The sequence below is a fragment of the Gallus gallus genome, chromosome Z (genome assembly GCF_016699485.2).
Source record: "Gallus gallus isolate bGalGal1 chromosome Z, bGalGal1.mat.broiler.GRCg7b, whole genome shotgun sequence".
Taxonomy (NCBI): Eukaryota; Metazoa; Chordata; class Aves; order Galliformes; family Phasianidae; genus Gallus; species Gallus gallus.
In genome coordinates this window covers 29,828,450-29,842,604 of record NC_052572.1, presented here as the reverse complement: position 1 = coordinate 29,842,604, position 14,155 = coordinate 29,828,450, and positions in this window count along the sequence as shown.

Here is a 14,155-nt window from a genome sequence, read left to right as displayed (position 1 = left end):
GTCACATTATTTGGTGTACCTGTTCATATATTATAAAACTGTGATTATCTAGTATTTCAGTTTAGCAAAACTGCCTTATTACTCTGTCCTGCCCTACCCTGTCTTCCCCTCCCCTCTCCTCCTTTAACATTCCTTCCATTTTTTATTTTGTTATTGCAGAACTACTGTTCTGTTTTTGAAGGTGTTTTTTATCACTTTGATTAGACAACAACTTCACTGTATTACGATCCTTTTATTTTTGTCCTTGTTAGATCTTGTTTCACTTTAACCTATTTGGTCATGTCCAATACATCCACTCTTGGCTAGCTTAATGAATAGCATTGTTTATTGAAACAATCAATTACAAATTATTTTGTAACTGGTGATATACTATCTGCAGAGTACATGTGAGTATTAAGTGTGTGGATAAGTATGCAAGTAAGTAGGCATCATTACTGGTGGGGAAAGGAGATTTAGTCCACTGACTGATCCCAGAAGCCTGCAATGTCCTCCTGACTTGTGTATGAGGGTGTCTTCCCCAGATTCCTTCTCTCTTGAGCCATTTTTATATTTTTGGATGGAGCTTGAGATACTCTCATACATATCTTTGTTGCAACTGGTGCAACAGGAAACTGAAAAAAAACTGCTGATTTGGAGTGTCCACTATGCAGTTTATCAGTTTCATAGTACTATCAAGTTCCCATCCCTGTGATGTTATTACAGAGGTTGGCCAAAGTGTCTATGCTCTGCTCTAATTTTTGTGCTGTATTTCAACATAGCATAGATTCATAGAATGGCCTGTGTTGAAAAGGACCACAATGATCATTGAATTTCAATCCCCTACTATGTCAGGGACCCTACTAAGGTCACCAACCACTAGATCAGGCTGCCCAGAGCCACATCCAGCCTGGCCTTGAGTGCCTCCAGGGATGGGGCATCCACAACCTCCTTGGGCAACCTGTTCCAGTGCATCACCACCCTCTGAGTAAAAAAAATTCCTCCTAATATCCAACCTAAACCTCCCGTCTCAGTTTAAAAACATTCCCCCTTGTCCTATCACTATCCACCCTCATAAACAGCTGGTCCCCCTCCTGTTTATATGCTCCCTTCAAGTACTGGAAGGCCACAAGGAGGTCTCCCCAGAGCCTTCTCTTCTCCATGCTAAACAAGCCCATTTCTGTCAACCTTTCTTCATGTGGAGAGGTGCTCCAGACCTCTGGTTGTCTTAGTGGCCCTCTTCTGGACCTACTCCATGAGCTCCATGTCCTTCTTGTACTGGGGTACTTCCCAAGCCTGGATGCAGTACTCCAGATGGGGCCTCACAAGAGCCAAGTAGAGGGGGACAATCACCTCCCTCTCCCTGCTGGCCATCCCTTTTTTAATGCAACCCAGAACACGGTTAGCCTTCCGGGCTGCAAATGCACACTGCTGGCTCACGTCCAGCTTCTTGTCCACCAGGACCCACAAGTCCTTCTCCTCAGGGCTGCTCTCAAGGAGATCTTTCCCCAGTTTGTATAAATATTTTGGATTGCCCCGACCCAGGTGCAGCACCCTGCACTTGGTCTAATTGAACCTCATTATGTTTTCATGGGCCCACTTCTCCAGCCTGTCCAGGTCCCTCTGGGTGGCTTTCCCTCCTTCCAGTGTATTGACTGCACCTCTCAGCTTGGTGTCATCTGCAAACTTGCAGAGAGTGCACTTGATGCCATCGTCTATGTCATTGATGAAGATGTTGAAGAGCACTGGTCCCAAGACCGACCCCTGAGGGACACCACTTGTGACCAGCCTCCACCCTGACACAGAACCATTGATCACAACACTTTGGCTGTGACCAGTCAGCCAATTCCTAATCCATTGAACAGCCCATCCTTCAAATCCATGCCTCTCCAATTTAGAGAGAAGGATGTGGTGAGGGATCATGTCTAAGGCCTTGCAGAAGTCCGGATAGATGACATTCACCACCCTTCTCCCATCCACTGAAGCTGTAACTCCATCATAGAAGGCCACCAGATTGATGAGGCACGATCTGCCCTTGGTGAAGCCATGCTGGCTGTATCGAATCACCTCTTTATCTTATATGTGCCTTAACACAGCTTCTAGGAGGATCTGCTCTATGATCTTCCCAGGCACAGAGGTGAGGCTCACCAGCCTGTAGTTCCCCATGTCTTCCTTTCTCCCTTTCTTAAAAAATGGAGTAACATTTCCCTTTTTCCAGTTGTCGGGGTCTTCATCAGACGGCTATGATTTTTCAAATATGATGGAGGATCTACAGCCACATCAGCCATCTCTTTCAGAACCCTAGGATAGATATCATCCGGCCCCATAGACTTATACACATTCAGTTTCATGAGGAGGTCGCAGACTTGTTCCACTGTTACCCTGGGACAGAAACCACTCCCCACACCCTCACTTAGAACCTCATGGTTGTGGCAGATATGGGAAGCCTGACCTCTCATGAAGACTGAGGAAAAGCACTCATTGGGTGACTCAACTTTCTCTATGTGTGAGGAAGCCAGCTCCTAGTTACCTTTCACCAGAGGTGGAACACTCTCCTTGGCCTGTCTCTTCCTGCCTATGTACCTGTAGAACCCTGTCTTGTTATCTTTCACATCTCTTGCCAAGTTCAGCTCCATCTGCAGCTTGGCTTTCCTAATCCTAGGAAAGCATGCCAAGATCCCCTAGTATCTGACATTTAAGGCTCTCAGATCTTATGTGCTTAGGTTACTATAATGTAATAAACTCCTTGCATATTCTTTTATTGGGCTGAAATTTGGCCACCATTTACTGAAGTACTCGTGGTGATTAAGCAGCAAACAAAACAGTGGAACCCAGAAGCACTTTTACATGTATTAGGACATGTAACATTCTGTTTCAAGACCAGCACTAAGTAAAGAACTAATTGGTCAGTTCCTGCTGTTATAGGCTGGAAAACAGTTAAATGGAACTAAATCACTATTACTTTATACTGCCATTTCCACCTAAAACATTACTTTTTACTTTTCTTATAAAATGTAACAAATGCTACAACCATTTGAACTAAGACACTGAACCCACCATGCACTTTTCAGATATAACAGTGGGCAAGGTTTACTTCCTTCCTTCCTTCTACTTAAACTCCTTTAGTAAAAGATATGTTTATAGAATTAATCTAAAACACGTTATGAATCTCATACTTAATTTTCCATCCAGCAGCTACTAACAGTTGATTTTCTTATGCTCTGTGCTACCATGACTGCCAGTTTTATATTCATCAGTTAATTGATAAATATTCTGTGTTAAATACAGTCCCTCTGTATGGGCTTAGATAATATCTGCCTCCCACAGTCTTAAAGGCCTTATTTCAATGTAGATAAGTATTAGACTTTATAGTTTGGTACCTTGACTGGCTAACATTGCCACTTACTAAATATGAATATTTCTTTTAAACCTTTCTGCACATCTCAGATATATCTTTGTGTTGTTAGATTTGTGAGGAGTTGAAAAGCAACTATTCTCAATACAGGTCTTGAGATCTAAACATTGACCAAAGGCTTTGGCAGTCATTGAACAAAGTAGTATGACAGCTTCTCATTGAACTACCATGACAGAGAAAATGAACTTGGTGTCAAAAATCAGCATCTGAAGTCACTGAAGCCTCATGTAAATTGTTTGCTAGTCAAGATGCTGTCAGAAATTTGGTCATTGTTCTTGTCTTCTAAGTAGATGAAACTTCCCAAAACTCTGTTGTTAATTTATGCATTAACTGCTTCTTTTCAATAAAAATGATAATCTGCATGAGGCTCTTGGAGAGAAAAAGAACACAGTTCTGAACTGTGACTGTGTGCACCAGGAATACATTTATCCGAGCTGACAATGTGCAAATGAGTAGAAACATACCTTAATTTGTAAATACATAGAGTCACTCATACTGGTGCCATTTTTAGAAACATTTATTCAGTTTTGAAAACGTACTATGAAAATACTTATTCAATTACTTTAGAAGAATATTTTATTAGGAAATAGAACTCTCAAGAATTTCTGTTCTATATATTCTTGCATAAAACCTGTGTAATACATAGCTTTTAAAGACTTTTTTTTTTTTTTTTATGCATAGTTGGTTTAGTTTTGTTTCCTTTCATTTCTCCAAAATACCTTCTAGACTGAGTAATTTTCACATAGGTCTGAAGAAAAATACATATGGACTACTTTCTAGGACAAAAAAGGCATATAGAGAACACTCAAAAAAAGAAAAATTGTGATTTTTTGTAAACTGTGTCTCTATATATGTTTTGCTAAGTGATAGCAAAACTGTATTTTTAAATATCTAAAGACTCTTATATGTTTCTTTTATTAAAATTATCAATAATATTAATATATCAATATTAAAATGTGAAGTATTCTTCTACTTGAAATATTCTTCATCCTTTCAATAATATTTAATATTTAAATTTTATTTCATTTTTAATAAGCTGATTTCTTTACTTTTCATGCTATACATTATTATGCATAGTTAAAAATTTGAAAAAAATGATTTATATATATCAGAATTAATTTTCAGTATTGAGTCAATATTACAATATGCGTACATGTAGCACAGAATAATTTTGCCCTCATAGAAAGCAAAACATCTACCCAGAAATGTTTGTGATTATTCAGACAAAAAAAAAAAAAAAAAAAAAAAAAAGGTTCAACAGCACTTTAAAAATGTTTTTATTTGACTCTTCCTTTCCCATTTCTTTGTAAATTCTAGATACACTGGATTATGGCATCCTGTCTGTTTTTTTTTTTTTTTTTTAATATACATTTTTTCTTTAATATACTTGTTAGTGCAATACTTACTCTTCTAGAAGCATGGTACAACACAAATAAAATGAAGTAAGGTAGAAAATACAAACACAAAGGTTTTTAGTGAGGAATGCTGGTGGTAGGTGGACACTTGGACATGATGATCTTGGAGGTATTTTCTAACCTTGGTGACTGTATGATTCTAACCAAATACAAAACCTTAAAAAAAAAAAAAAAAAAAAAAAAAAAAAACAACCTTATTTTATTCTTATATTTCCTATACAATAGCTTCAGAGAACCAAATCTAGAGTTTTTATTTCTATGTTTACTAGTTCACTTGGTTATTTTATTTTCAAAATATATATGACTACTGTATTTTAAACCCATATATTCAAAAAGATTTGGGATATGTTTCCTGTCTGAGGTATTGAGTCTTTAAACAAAGAAGCAAACAACATGCATTCTGAAGAGTCTTATGTAGCTGAATGTCACTCAAAAACTTTTTATGATTTCCATTTTTTATTGATTATTTTCATAATTTTGTATTAATAATCCTGAATTGAATGGCTGAAACAGAATATGTATGTGTTTCACATTCCTAACCAAACATGAAAACGTGTAAATAAGCAGAAGATTCTTACATGCTGTTCTGTAAGACATCTGAGATTTCATGTTTGTATTAATACACATGGACAAAAACACCGATACACTAGTAGCATGCCTGAAATGGTATGTTGTAAAATTCCTGTTCAAGCAGTTCTATGAAGTAATCTACTGAATCTACTGAATCATAATTGAAAATCCTTAGAACGTAGAAAAGAGGTCTGTCTCTGCCCCCGTACAAAGCAGATGATAAAAACCCCTATTACTAGTGCGCTTTGTGTTCTTACAAAAATAGTGAATCAATATCTTGCAATATTTTCTGTTTGAAAATCATTGTTTTGGCAACATTGTTTGCCTACCTGATAATTAATACAGTGTTAACTGCACAAAACTGGTTTTAAACTAAGAAATTATTTTGCATACCTTGGTAGAGAAGCAGTACCTACACATTCTCTTGGAGTATCTGAAGTTAGCATAAACTTCTAATTGGCAACCTGCTTTAGCAGAGGGTTGGACTACATGATCTAGCATTTTCCAAACCCTATGATTCTATGATTCTGGAACTGAACACATCTTTCATACTCCTTAAATTGAAATGTCTTACGAGTGTTGTAGTAAAATTCTTAAGTCTTTTCCAAATTTTATTCCAATTTTATACTTCTGCTTTTAATTTTTGTACTCTTGGACCACATTAACCCTTGAGACTGTGTGCAGTCCAAATTGGTAAATGAACCACACTAAATTTTAGAGCATGCAAAACTTAACACTTGATTTGGAAAAAAAGGGAAGAAAATAGCTTTCCAAGTCTTATTTTGTAATACAGGATTCCAGTTATCTTTTTGAACAATGAGCTACTTTTCCTTTTTGAAATACTTTAAAGAGAAATTGTGAATTATATTTTAAAAATCCCTCAAAGATGGTTAAGTAAATAAACTGTGACCATGAGCCAGTAGTGTGCTCAGGTGGCCAAGAAGGCCAATGGCATCCTGACCTGTATCAGAAGTAGTGTTGCTGGCAGGAGCAGGGAAGAAACTGACCGTCTGTACTCAACACTGGTGAGGCCGCACCTTGAGTACTGTGTTCAGTTTTGGGCCCCTCACTGCAAAAAAGACATCAATGCCCAGGAGCATGCCCAGAGAAGGGCAGCTAAGCTGGTGAGGGATCTAGAGCACAGGCCTTATGAGGAGTGGCTGAGGGATCTGGGGTTATTCAGTCTGGTGAAGAGAAGGCCCAAGGGAGACCTTATTGATCTCTACAACTACATGAAGCGAGGTTGTAGGAGCTGGGAGTCAACCTCTTCTCTTGTGTAACTAGTGATAAGACTAGAGGGAATGGCCTCACGTTGTGCCAAGGGAGATTCAGGCTGGACATTAGAAAATACTACATCTCTGAAAGCATGTTCAAGCACTGGAATGGGCTGCCCAGGGAGGTGGTGGAGTCATTGACCCTGGAGGTGTTCAGAAATTGTTTAGATATTGTGTTGAGGGACATGATTTAGTAAGAACTGTTGGTGATTGGACAGTTCGACTGGTTGATCTTGAAGGTCTTTTTCAACCTTGGTGATTATATTATTCTATGATTCTGTTGTTTACTAGAATCTACTGATTTTTCAGTGTTTTTCTTTTCAATTAACAACAAAAATTTTAACAAAAATCTAAAGCCTTGTAGGATTCAAGTGCTGCATCTTATGAAGTTGCATTAGATGTCTCATGTCCTGATGATGTTGAAAAGTGAGTTTGTGTGTGTACACTACAATCCATTCACTTATACTTTAAAATACAATGATATACACAACAGGGATTTTTTTTTTTTAATGTAAAATTCTATGTTGAAGGATTTTTGGCCAAAAATGTGTACTATTAACACCTCTAGGGCTCATATTATTACAATAATATTTTACAATAAATGGAGTTACAACAGGCTGTCGAAAGTCACTCACAGAGATTCCCAGAGCTCCATTTCAGGACCTGTTCTCAATGTCATAAAAAATGATCTGGATGCAAGAATCAAATATTTACTGTTTGTGGCAGGCTGGGAAGATTCTTCATCGAGGACAGGGTAACTCTTGATATTTATGTAGACTTGAGACAGGAGGCTGTAGGACACCCCCATGGAAATGGATCTGGAAGTTCTGGTTAACGGCAAGTTGAATATATGTCAGCAGTGTACTCTGAGAGCCAAAAGGACTAGTCATATAATGGGATGCATTGGGCCCAGCACTGCTAGCTGATCAAGAAAGTAGACCTGCACTCCTCTGTACTGCTGCAACCTCATCTCAAGCACTGTGTGCTTATGTATTCCTTCCAAATTGGGACAGTCTATGATTCTATGACATTCTGCTGATGACAACACTGACTTTTATTAGTAGTTAAACTTTTTAGGCAGTAAAGCCCGACTCACCTGCTCACAAATTCTCCACAGGTGGGACTGGAAGGAGAATCAGAAGGTTAAGTGTGAAAACACTTTTGGAGTGAGATTAGTACAGTTTGCTAGTAAAGCAAAAGCTGTGTTTTCAAACAAAGAAAAACAAGGATTAAATTCACTACTTCCCATCAACAGGCAGATGTTCAAGCACTTCCTAGAAAGCAAGGTTCATCATCGTTTTATTGAAAAGGCTCCTTCATCACCTCTTCCTTCTTCCTTCCTTCCCCAGCTTTTATGACTGAGCACAACAGCAAAGGAAGCTGAAAAGTCCTTGGGTTTGTATAAACTACATTCAGCAATAGCTAGAATATCTACTTTAATGCTGCTATTTTCAAGAAAAGTCCAAAGCAGAGTGCTATACTAGATATTATGAAGAAATTCTATCCCAGACTATAACAGAAAACATGTTAGTTTAGTTGATGAGTACATTACATTAGAAGTGAGTATATCTGTACAACCTACTTTATAGTTCCGCCAAGTTGCATTGTGATACTTGACATTTTTTATCATGAAGCCTTCTCTGTCCATATTTTTCATTGTAATTTAATGTGCAGCTTATTAAACAGTAGGCATAGTTATCATCAGTAAATTCTGCCTAAACAGAAACTTCACTGTCCTTGGTCTAATCCAAAATAGATTTCTGTTGCCTTTTTTTTTTTTTTTTTTCCAAAAATAAATTTTCAAGAATTTGCACTGACTATATTACACGTATTCACAAAATATGTAATTGGTTCTTTGTTTATTTTGTTTTGTAAAATTATACACCAATTAGAACTGTATCAATTTGGTTTAAAAATTTTCCTTCCTTAAATGTACAGTCATTGCTAAGATGTGCAACGGAGAGTAGAAATAATATACGCTAGCTCAGTAAACTCTCCAAATTTCTCTGAATTTTTGAAAAATAAACGCACCCTCAAAAATATTTTCTGCAACCTGATTTATCAGAAGCACAATGCTCAACACTAATGATTAATTCTGCAGACACTGTTTATGGAGGAAACATATTTTTCCATAAATAAATAAAGAAAGAAACTACACAGTGTCTGATTCTTACATTGTTTTTTTTTGTTTGTTTTTTTTTTAATTATTATTATTTTATTTCATTACATTTTATCTTTAAATACCCAGTATTCAAATTTTTTTCAAGCAGGGATAGACTTTCTTGAGGGAAATATGTTAAAATCACTAAACCTTAGGCAGTAAAAAAATCTTTTGTTGTTGTTGTTTGCTTAAAACTATTTTAAACTTTTTTTTGCCTCACTGAACCACTGCTGTTAATTACCTTAGAGTTCGCTGATGGTGATCCAAGAACTATAGGGCAACTGTGGAACTAGTTCAGGGAAAATGGCAAAAGATTTTTTAAAGTAAATATTCAGTAGAGTTTGCTTACGGCTTATATGAGCATGTTTCAATATTTTTGTTAGTGCCCTTGGCACAAGATTTAGGATCTCTCTGGTCAAAATACAGGAGATACTACTGGAACACTGCCTAAGAAACCTGACTATCCTATTGGAAAAGAAATTAGATAAAATTTAATGGTTGAGAGGGTAGAAACATGCACTTCAGGTCTAGTAACTATTCTTGTTCTCTATTCAGGTTTGGTAAGGTAGAAACAATAGAAAAGAAAACAATATGGGATAGACTAATCAAATTAGTGTCTATTTTTAACAGAGACAGAGAAATATTAAAGCTTTGTTCAAAACACTGGCAAAAATTCACCAAATCCTGCATGTCAATTTGAATCTTTTCATTAAATATAAATTAAATTCTGAAACAAATACATTTGTAAAAACATTAAGAATATTGTTAGATTAAAGAATATACCTTAAGACAGTAAAAGCGTCTGAATAATTTATTATTGTAAAACAAAGTCAGATAAGTGAAATGACTGCTCTCTACTAATATAGCTGGGACATAGAAGCAGCATAAGGGGCAAAAGAGCAGCATCTGTCTGAGAACAAAAATAATGCACTGGCAATGAACACATTTGGTCATGAAGCAAGTATATGACCAGCAGAGGAAGACATTTAATGGCAACTTTCAGACAAAACAGTTAACAATTTGGAGCACATTCCAGAGTGAACTGCATATCAGAAGGTGAAAAAAGTCATCTACAAGTTTCTCAACTAGTCCACTGTTCGTATTTTAAATTCATACAAACAAAACAATAGAAATTTATGAAGTACAATATTGGTTCACATAAGCAACCAAAAGCCTGAATGTGTGATTAACCTGTTTCAACACTTTGAAGATCTTTTCGCTAAGGCCCTTACACTTTGTCCCTGGTGAGTGATGAGCATTCTGAAGTTTTCCACAATGACCACACTGCAGTAGGTAGCCCCATAGAGGGACAGCTAGGATATTTCAGAGTGCTTAAGTTTGAGGTGGATTAATGCTTAATACTGACTCAGATTTTTACTCTATTTTTCATCAAATATTTTGTACAGAACATAATTAAAAATAATGTATCCAGAAGCTGTGGATTTATTTCAAGTCTTGTACACATAAGATATACAAACAGTGGTCTGGAAAGAGGCTACTTCCTTCTATGTATTATTTACCTGCAATGAAGAGAGTTATATATTAAAATAAAATACAGTGGTGCAGCTCTACACTCAGACTAGCTTACGGGAAGTCACTGAAAACTCTTCCTTGGAAAAAATCAGCTGTTAACAAAACCAGTTCCTGCAAGAATAATAGCAAAGTGCGCCTGATGTTGATCTATATTTTTTTCCAAGGTGAAATTTCCAGTTGTTGCTGAATCACCTTATGGTTCATTGTGCCTACTGAGAAGAGGCACTCGGCAAATGAAAACAATTTTCCTTTTGCATTTACAGAGTTTTTCATGAAATTAGCAGTGATAGTACACTCATTATGTGTAATATTCCAAAATTATAACCATCTCTCTAAAAATCTTTAAAAGACGTAATCGATTTTCATTCAAGAAATATAGAAAAATATGTTTAAAAATATGTTGATATTATTTTGTTATGAATGCCTTATTTTCAGCAGACATAACAGTGATTATTTAATATATAACAACGTGAAATTCCATGAGCATTATCATAGAATTATGAAAATTTTGTTTTGGAATGGATTTTTAAAGGTCATCCAGTCTAACTTCCCTGCAATGAGCAAGGACATCTACAGCTAGATGAGGTTGTGCAGAGCTTGCTCAGACCTTGAATGTATCCAGGGATAGGGCATCCACCATGTATCTGGGCAATCCAATTCAGTTCTTTCTTATTCTTATCATTAAAAAACAAAACAAAACAAAAAAGAAAAAAAAAACTTTTTCATTACATCTAAGCTAAATCTCCTCTCTTTTCATTGGAAATAATTTCCCCTTGTCTTATCACATACAGACCCTGCTAAAGAATCTGTCCCCTCCTTTCTTATAGTCACACTTCAGATACTGACAGACATCTCTCAGATCTCCACAGAATGTTCTCTGAACATTGCCAGCTCTCTCAGTCTTTCCACATAGAGGAGGTATTCTACCCCTTGGATTGTTTTTGTCACCCTCATCTGGACAAGCTCCATTACATCTATGTCTCTCCTGTACAGAGGACTCCATATCTAGATGAAATACTCCAGGTGAGGTCCCAATAGCACAGAGTAGAGGGGCAGAATCACCTCCCTCAGCTTGCTGGCCTCCTTTCTTTTGATATAGTGCAGGATATGGTTGGCTTTCTGGACTGCAAGCATTTATCACTGGCTCATGTTCAGCTTGCCATCCATGAGTATCCCCAAGTTCTTTTCAGCAGAGCTGTCCTTAATCTTTTTGTCCCTCAGCTCGTATCGGTAGTAGGGGTTGCCTTGACCAAGATACCAGGGCTTACACTTGAATTTCATAGAATCATAGTATCATAAAGATTGGAAAGGACCACAGAGATCATCTCGTCTAACTATCAATCCATCAAAGACATGCCCTCTAAATAATGTCCCTCATTATTACCTCTATACATGAAAATCCGGAAAATCTCCAGGAATGGTTACTCCACCACCTCCTGTGGCAGGCTGTTCCAATACTTCACCACTCTTTCTTAGAAGAAATTTTTCCTAAAATCCAACCTGAACATCTCCTGCCATTACTTAAAGTCATTTCTTCTCATCTTATCACTAGTTACCTGGAAAATGAGGCCAAACCTCACCTTCCCTACGACTTTATTCCAGGTAGTTGTAGAGAGTGATAAGGTCTCCCCTGACTGTCTGCTTCTGCAGAGTAAGCAATCTCACTTGCCTCAGCCAATCCTTATAAAACTAGTCCACCAGACTCTTCACCAGCTGTGTAGTGCTTCTTTGCACATGTTCCAGGGCCTCAAAGTTTTCTAGAAGTGAGGGTCCCAAAACTGAACACAGTACTTCAGGTATGGCCTCACCAGTGCAAAGTTGGTGGGATGGATAACCTTCCTGGTCCTGCTGACTACACTGTTTCTGATGCAAGTCAGAATGGCATTGTCCTTCTTAGTCAGCTAGACACACTGCTGGCTCACATTCAGAGGGCTGTCATCTATCACCCCCAAATCCTTTTCCTCCTAGCATCCTGCAAGTCATTCTGTCCAAAAACTGCAGCAATACATGGAATTTTTGTGACCAAAGTACTGGACCTGGCATTTGATCCTGTTAACGATCATACAATTGGCCTCAGTGCATTGATTCAGTCTATCCAGATCTCTCTATAGGGCCTTCAGCACCACACATCTTGGTATCATCTGCAAACTTGCTGAGGGCGTACTCAATCTCACTGTCAATATCATTGGTAAAGATACTGAGGAATACCAGTCCCAGTACAGACTCCTGAGTGACACCACTTGTCTCTGATCTCTATTGGACATAGAGCCAGTGACAGCTGTTCTCTAGATACAATCTTGCAACCAGTTGCTAGCCCTTCGAACAGCCCACCCATCAAACCCACATCTTTCCAGTTTGGAGGGATGGATGTGGTGAGGGACCGTGCTGAAGGCCTAACAGAAATCCTGATAAATTACATCAGTGGCTCTTCCCTTTTCCATGCACCATTATAGAAGGCCACTAGGTTGGTCAGGCAGGACTTGTCCTTGGTGAATCCATATTGGTTGTCCAATATCACCTGCCTGTCTTCCATATGCCTTAGTTTCCAAGAGGAAATGGTTTCCAAGAAAACCTGTTCCATGATCTCTCTCAGCACAGATACAATGCTGGTTGGTTGGTAGTTTCCATATTTCCCTGGGTCATCCTTTCTACCTTTCTTAAAAATGGTTTTGACATTGCCTTTTTCTGGCCAGCAGTGATTTCATTTGACTGCCATAACCTTTCAAATAACATCAAGAGAGTCATGGTGACTTGGTGATTATATTAGCCAATTCCCTCATTATGATTAGTTACTCTACAGAAAAAAAGCAATAAAGTCAACCAATTTATATTTTAATTCCTATTTAAGGAGAAGGAAAAAAAAAAAAAAAAAAAAAAAGCTTTTATCTCTGAAATCTAAGGGAACATCAATTTGTGCAAGTACAGACAAAGAAATTTTAGTATTAGAAGTATTGTAATTTCCAATGTGGAGATTATTCTATATATAGAACAAAAAATCAGTTGCTAGCTTGGTTTAGCTCTTAGAAGTTTAACCATCATAACATGCGTATTTATTAGTCCATTTACAATACTCACAATTCAGACTAATACAGAAAAGCCTAATAAAAACATAGTGAAACTTGTCATGTAAGATATTTTCTAGTAGTTATTACCTTTTATCCCCTATACTCATTCCTTCAATTCCACTCTATGTCCTATGGAAGAAACTAGGGTTGATGGTGGGTTATTTGAGAGAGTATTAAGTATCTGAAGTGGAATAATTTCAAAGCTAACATGAAAGGTGATCTCACACTTTTCCATGTAACAGCCTATTTTGTTCTACTTACTTCCCAGCTCAAGGCTGATAAGTACTTTGTCATCTCATTCAGCACCCTCCTTTTCCCTTCTCCAGTCCATGAGGACTGTGAATTTTACTTCAATGGATTATTTCTGGTCCTCCTTGAGAACAAAATTTAAAAAGTCAGACTTCTCTTAAGTCAGAACTTAAGAAAAAAAAAATATTTTATTTATAAGTAAGTGTTTTACTCACTGCCTGTTTGAATTATTTGTAGATCACTATATGTTTGAGATGTTTCCTTGCATTTTTCCTTCTCCAAATGTTACCATTTTGTACATTGTGTTGCACTCTGTTGAGTGCTACTGATTGAGAGCGCTACTCTGTTGAGAGCATCTAATAATGTTAGAAGCTTTCTTGTTTTTTTTTGTTTGTTTGTTTGTTTGTTTTTTTTCACTGAAGATGCCTAATCTGAGATGCATTTTGCTACGTCTGTTCTGAGGTTTTACATGTAGGAATTAAGTTTCCAAGAAAGTA